Source organism: Lepisma saccharinum, chromosome 27 (genome assembly GCF_977018435.1).
Source record: "Lepisma saccharinum chromosome 27, izLepSacc3.1, whole genome shotgun sequence".
In the NCBI taxonomy this organism is placed as follows: domain Eukaryota; kingdom Metazoa; phylum Arthropoda; class Insecta; order Zygentoma; family Lepismatidae; genus Lepisma; species Lepisma saccharinum.
Window position 1 is genome coordinate 13,995,675 of NC_139255.1, and position 7,995 is coordinate 14,003,669.

At 31.8% G+C, this 7,995-nt stretch overlaps 1 pseudogene; it reads left to right on the forward strand.

Moving 5' to 3' along the window:
- Positions 1 to 4,705: 4,705 nt before the first annotated feature.
- Positions 4,706 to 7,229, forward strand: LOC145980146 (NADH-ubiquinone oxidoreductase chain 5 pseudogene; annotated as a pseudogene).
- The last annotated feature ends 766 nt before the right edge of the window (positions 7,230 to 7,995 follow it).

Consider the following 7,995-nt stretch of genomic DNA (forward strand, 5'->3'; position numbering starts at 1 on the left):
CACTTCGTTTGTCACAACGGACCTCAATTCAGACCACATACCTCCTTTAGTCCCACGCCGTTGCATATGAGCAACAAACAAAAGTATGTCCCTGTCAGCCGCGGTTGCATATGTGCAACAAACAGCTTTAGATACAATTATCGAGGGTTTGCCACACTTATATTTGTATATTGAGGTTGAAACACTGACAGTTCGGTTCGGGAACATGTGTTTACGAAAATTCCAAATCCCCTCTCCTTTCTCGGAATATGTCACGTGTTTGCCCAAACACGTGTTGGCTCTTGACAGACACAATGAATGCTTGGTATTTATGATGCTGTTTTCCTTCAAGCTTCCAACGCTGTGATTTAGCACTGATAAGGCACACATTCTTCTTTGTGTTTAGACCTGGTGATCCAGCCGAAAGTAGTGGCAGGAGGTGTGGGGGGGTCAAGGAGAGGGTGTATTGGAAGAGGTTTGGCTGTGTCAGCTTTCTGTAGCGTCTATGTTAGAAATGCAATGAAGCTTGACGATAGCCAGAGGCGCCAGAAGCGTGAGTCTAAGAGCAAAGTAGACAGAAGTAGAGACAAAACAAACGATTGCAAAGGCTCCCTTCACTCCTCTCTTAGGAAAAACAGTTCGTATCATATAACAGCTCATCGATTTCCCTAACGCACAATCGTTTCCTAATGCAAATTGGCTAAAATTCGCTAGAGTTTTACCTTTTGTCTTATTATTCAAATTGTATTGCACCTACGAACATGAATCAAGTTTTATTCTGTTGCGGAAAGTCCATTCTTTAAAAAAAATCAAAAGGTCCGGGTTTCTTCCCAAAGTACCTGGAGAAGAGGGGGCAAACTCCACATTTTCATGCTTTTGTCATTGAAATTCGTGGGATGCAGCCCCCGCCCGTAATCCTTCCGCGGTTGGGGCATCCAAATTTTACATGGTTTCATGCACCGATGTTCTACCTGCAAAACAAAAGTTATTCGAAGTAGATTGGTCTCAAAGTGTCAATGTTATAACAATTTTATGAATAATATGCAAATTCGCTGTTTTGAGGAAAAAAAACAGAGTTTTACGTTTTGCCTTATTATTCAAATTGTATTGCACCCACGAACATGAATCAAGTTTCATTCTGTTGTGGAAGGTCAATTCTTTGAAAAAAAAAGAGCAAAAGTTCCGGTTTTCTCCCCAAAGTAGTTGGAGAAGAGGGGCAAACTTCTCATTTTTATGTTTTTTCATTGAAATTCTGGGGATGCAGCCCCCGATCGTAACTTCCCCCACCCACCCCGCGGTTGGGGCATCCAAATTTTACATGGTTGCATGCACCGATGTATTACCTGCAAAACTAAAGTTATCCGAAGTAGATTGGTCCCATAGTGCCAGAGTTATTACAATTTTTCTCCATTATGTATACGAATTCAAATTTCCCGCTCAAAGCCTCGGCGACACTGGGCTTACTTTCGTCAGACGTACTACAGGCTAGATACAGACTGGAAACGATGCGCTCTTGTGTGAAGCCGCTCATCGTTTCTCGCTCATAGCCAGGTGGATAGAAATATGGCGGAGATGCCCATTATAGCTTATTATTGTTTTCATATTTATGAAGAAATTATTTACTCCCACTTGTAGAGTGGAATATGTAGTTATATCCTTCGTAGTAAACTTAAAAAATGTAATATTGTGTGGTGTAATGACTCAGCAATCTTCGAAATAGATAGTTGATACAAGTATAAAGATGAAGGTATCGTCACCGTCATGATAGTATGCCCCGTCTTTGAAATTTTGCTTCAAGTTGATCATGTTAAAAGGACCACGTTTCCAGTCCGGTATCTAGAGGTCTGTGATTCAGGCTAAGAGAAGCCATTTAGGTTTTTATCGAACTTCGGATATAGTGAACCATTTCTGGATCTATAAGGGTTCATTATATGCGGAGTTAAATCTCTTCTTTTTCTTCCCTTTTAGATACCTGCTATGCACTAATAATTTCAACTGGTAAAAAAGGTAAAGTGCTCCCCTGTGCTTAGCACCACGCCATGAAGGCGTATAGGGGGTGTGGGGGTAACTCCCCACACTTTCTTGATCCGGTCGTGAGTGGCGGTGATGTGATCAGCGTCACGCCCCTGACCGCCTTTACCCTCCAGGGTTTCCCCCAGGTACCCATGTCATTCGACGCTGGGTGGGCGCCGGGGCCGCTTCCAAAGTTAGAAAAAGTTTCCCGATTTGAACCGGCCCGGGGATCGAACCATTTTAGCATGGTAGTCAGACGCGTTACCTACTGAGCCACCGCTGAAGTTTTTAAAATGTTTAAAAATGATTTATCACTCTGTCACATTTGTCTAAATCAATCTTTACTTTCGTAAATGAAATGGAATACAAATTAGTACTTAAAATGAAACGAAATATTGCATTTCGAAATACGGCAATATATATTGAAGAAGCTATTTGATCATGTGGACGAATCCAAACCAGTATTGTATGTAGGTAGAAACATGAACGAAATTGCACTGTGTTTGTGAAATAGTATTTATGTTGTTTGTGCTCTGTTGTTTCAGGGACGTAACTTTGTGTTTAACCTTGCGAAGTTGAAGGGCAGAAGTTTCCGTACCACCTAGGACTATTATGTTAATTAACTGTTAAATTTGCGAATTCATAAAAATAATATTACTTTGATTCTCAGGTACAGAATGTTAATTATAAGTATAAACCCTAGTATATCTTTTATTGAGAAGTATGGGTGGAATGGAATTTTATCCATGTTGCTATTAATGGATAGTGGATTATTAGACCCAGTTTGATGCAAGAAAAGTAGATGAATTATGGATATTGCTATTAAAATAAATGGTAATAAAAAGTGAAAGGCGAAGAATCGAGTTAGTGTAGCACTATCTACTGCAAAACCTCCTCAAATTCATTGAACTAGCATAGTTCCTAAATATGGAATTGCCGAGAGTAAATTAGTAATTACTGTGGCACCTCAAAATGATATCTGTCCCCATGGTAATACATATCCAACAAATGCTGTTGCTATTGTTGCTAATATAATTATAACCCCAATAGATCATGTGTGAAAATATAAGTAGGATCCATAATATATTCCTCGCCCAACATGTATATATATACAAATGAAAAATATGGAGGCACCATTAGCATGAATAGTTCGTAGTATTCACCCATAATTCACATCTCGGCAGATGTGGATTACTCTAGAAAAGGCTAAATCTGTTCTTGAAATATAATGTATTGCTAAAAAAAGACCTGTTAAGATTTGGATTGAAAGACATATTCCTATGAGTGAGCCAAAATTTCATCAATAGGAAATATTTAGTGGGGCTGGCAAGTCTACTAATGCATTATTTGCTAATTTAAGTAGGGGGTGATAAATCCGTACTGGCTTTGTCATTTGTAATTATTTAATTATTTTTAGAGGCCCATGTGAAAGTCTAGTAATTTTTACAATTGCAATTAATGTAATAAATAGATATACTACTGTTATAGTAGTTATTATTATAATGGATTCGTTATATAATTTTATTCCTGGTAGAGGTGGTGTACTTCTTCAGGTTGTATAAGTGTCTATATTTTGTAGTATTGAGGGAGTTAATAATGGGTCTATTATTATTAATATAAATAAACATAATAATATTAAAGTTACACCCATAATTATTATTTTTGTTCTTATTTTGAATATTTCATTTGGTGTAAGTCTTGTTGTATAAATAAATAGAACTAATATTCCTCCTAAAAATACTAGAAATAATACATAGGAAAGTCATGTGGATTTTAGAAATGTGGATATTGTTAGGCATGCAGTAATAGTTTGTATAATTAGTATAATCCCTATAGATAGTGGATGTTTTATATATAATATTATTAGTGCTAATATTAATATAACAGTAATTAGTATTAATTGTATTTTAATATCAAGGGGTAGTTTAATAAAAATATTGGCTTTGGGAGCTAATGATGATATAATTATATCTTCCTTGATGTTTTTAGAATTATTAATTCATTAATGATTTACAAGACCATTGTTTTTATTAAACTATAAAAACTTATGTTAAGAGTATTATTTATATTATTTATTTTATTTACTAGATTTTTATGCTTTATTTCTCAACGTAGGCATTTATTAGTAACTCTATTAAGACTTGAATTTATTGTGTTATCCTTATATTTATATATAACTTATTATTTTATTAATAATCAGGAAGAAACTTATTTTTGTTTATTATTTATTTCGTTTTGTGTATGTGAGGGGGCTCTTGGTCTATCTGTTATAGTATCAATTACACGTACTCATGGTAATGATTATTTTAATTCTTTTGTATTATTGAAATGTTAAAATATATTTTTTATTTTATATTTTTAATCCTTTTGAGATTTAATAGTTCTTTATGAATGGTGGTTCAAATTTCTATTATTTTTGGTTGTTTCTTGTTTTTATTAATAGTATGATTTGGTATCGGAGTATGGGGGGCTGGTTATTTTATTGGCTTAGATGTGATGTCTTACTCTCTAATTTTGCTTAGCATTTGAATTATTTTTTTAATAATAGTGGCTAGAAATAGTATTATATCTATTTATTTTTACCCTTGTAGATTTATATTTTTATTAATTATTTTATTATTATTGTTAATATTAACTTTTATAAGAATATTTTTTTTTTATTTTATTTGTTTTTTGAGGGATCATTAGTACCTACTTTATTTTTAATTTTAGGATGAGGATATCAGCCAGAGCGAGTACAAGCGGGGGTATATTTACTTTTTTATACATTACTTGCTTCTTTACCTCTTTTGGTTGGTATTTTTATGTATATAAGGTGGGGGGTTTATATATATATATATTTAGATATCTTAATATTGATATAAGTTATTTTATTTGATATGTTAGAATGGTGTTTGCCTTTTTATTAAAAATGCCTATATTTTTGGTTCATTTGTGATTACCTAGGGCTCATGTTGAGGCCCCAGTTAGTGGGTCTATAATTTTGGCTGGGATTTTGTTAAAGCTTGGGGGGTATGGGATTTTGCGAATTATTTCTTGTATTGAGAGATTAGCTGTTAAATATAATATTTTTTGATTTGGTATTAGAATTGTTGGAATTTGAATAATTAGTCTTGTTTGTATACGTCAAATTGATTTAAAAGCCTTGGTTGCATATTCATCTGTGGCACATATAGGTCTTGTTTTGATAGGGATTATAACTATAGGAGCATGAGGAATAAATGGTAGTCTTACTTTAATAGTAGCACATGGTCTTTGTTCTTCTGGAATATTTTGTCTAGTAAATCTTACTTATGAACGATTAGGTAGTCGTAGCATATTAATTAATAGGGGGATAATTAATTATATTCCTAGATTATCTTTATGATGATTTATATTGAGAATTACTAATATAGCTGCCCCCCTTCTATTAATCTGTTGGGTGAAATTAGTTTATTAAATAGAATTATTGGGTGATCCTACTTTAGTTTTGTGGGTGTTGCATTACTCTCTTTTTTAAGTGCTGGTTATACTTTATATTTATATTCTTACACTCAACATGGAATATACTACTCTGGTGTATTTTCTTGCTGAAGAAGTAACATTCGTGAATATTTATTATTATTTTGTCATTTATTTCCATTAAATTTTTTAATTGTTTTTTGTTCTCCAATATTTCATTGAATTTAAATTATTTAAGTAGTTTAAGTAGAATAGTAAGTTGTGGACTTAGCGGTAACTAAAAAGTTCTTAGATCAATGGTTTTTAATTTTTTTATTACAAGTATAGTATCAATTATTTTATTAATTAGTAGAATAATTTTATTATTATTAGGGATAATATTTTTAATTAGGGATATTACAATTTTTATTGAGTGAAATATCGTTAATTTAAATAGTTCTAGTATTATCATAACAATATTATTTGATTGGATATCTTTAATTTTTATAGGATTAGTTATATATATCTCTTCTATGGTTATTAATTATAGAGGCTCTTATATAGAAGGGGATTATAATATAAATCGATTTATTATTTTAGTTTTAATGTTTGTTGGGTCTATAATGTTTTTAATTATTTCTCCTAATATTATTAGAATTATTTTAGGATGAGATGGGTTAGGACTAGTTTCTTACTGTCTAGTAATTTATTATCAGAATGTTCGTTCCTATTCTGCTGGAATATTAACTGCTTTGTCTAACCGAATTGGTGATGTATTTATTTTATTATCTATTGCTTGAATATTAAATTATGGTAGCTGAAATTATATTTATTATTTATGATTTGTTTCTGACTTTGATATAATATTAATTACTAGATTTATTATTATTGCTGGGATAACAAAGAGTGCACAAATTCCATTTTCTGCATGATTGCCGGCAGCCATAGCTGCACCAACCCCAGTTTCTGCATTGGTTCATTCTTCTACTTTGGTTACTGCCGGGGTTTATTTATTAATTCGTTTTGGAGACATAGTAATATACACTGTTTTTCGTAGGATACTTTTATTATTGTCAGGGCTAACAATATTTATAGCTGGGGTTGGTGCTAATTTTGAGTATGATTTGAGGAAAATTATTGCTTTATCTACGTTAAGACAACTTGGGTTAATAATGTTAACATTATCTGTGGGGTTAAGGGAGTTATCATTTTTCCATTTATTGACGCATGCTATATTTAAGTCTTTATTGTTTTTATGTGCTGGTGTAGTTATTCATGTAATAGGGGATGTTCAGGATATTCGTTGTATGGGGGGTTTAATTAATAAAATACCAATAACTATTTCTTGTATAATAATTTCTAGTCTTGCCCTATGTGGAATACCATTTTTGGCTGGATTTTATTCTAAGGACTTAATTCTGGAAATATTAAGTATGTCTTCTTTTAATTTAGTAATATTTGTTTTATTATGAATTTCTACGGGCATAACCATAGCCTATAGTTTTCGATTAAATTATTATTTAGTTGGTAAATCTTATAGAGGTATATCATTTCAATTCTTTTCAGATGATGGGGGGTGAGGTATATTTAAAGGTATATTAGGCCTATTATTCTTATCTATTGTAGGTGGTTCTGGGTTAATATGATTAATTTTTCCTTCTGTTTTTGTTATTACTATTCCACTTAGTTTGAAAATAGGGGCAATTATATGTATTTTATTGGGGGGGTGAATTGGATATAATATTACATCTTTCTTATTCGAAATTTATCCATTTTTTAATAATAAAATAATATATTATTTATTGGGGGGAATATGATTTTTACCTTATTTATCCTCTGGTGGATTAATTGGTAGTTCATTTATTACTGGGGGTCTATATATTAAGGCTGTTGACTACGGATGAAGAGAACTTATGGGGGGACAGGGAGTCTATAAATATATAAGGAGTGGTTCTTTAAATATCCAATTAATACATTCTAATTATTTTAATATTTATTTTATATTTTCATTTTTAATAGTAATTCTATTAATAATTTATATGTGTTTATATAGCTTATAATAAAGCATAATATTGAAGTTATTAGGAAGAATAAAATAATTCTATAGGCACTTCTTGAACTTATTTAAAGTTCAGCTTTATCATGAAAAGATAATGTAATTTTATACTAAAGAAATAGTATGAGAGTATTAATGGAGTTTCACCACTAAAGATGGAAGTTAGCAGCCCCCACTTAATTATATACCCCTTAACTGAGGAGATAACCCTAATCTTATTATTAACATTAATATGCCGCCTTCCTTTGGCTTCAGTCAAGCAAACAAGGGTAATATATACCAATTTATTCAGGTCGAAGCTGATTGCTTTTGCTTCTTGTTCAATAAAGTAAATTGAATTATTCAATACCTTTTGAATGCAACTCAAATATTATTATTAACTATTACTCTAGCTTAGCATGCTCATTCTAGTGATCCTTGGGTTCATTCATGATATAAACCTAAAAGCAAGATTAATAGGAATAGGAGTCTAACATATATTAGTTTTGAATTAGTAATAATAACTGTTATTGGTAATAGTAATACAA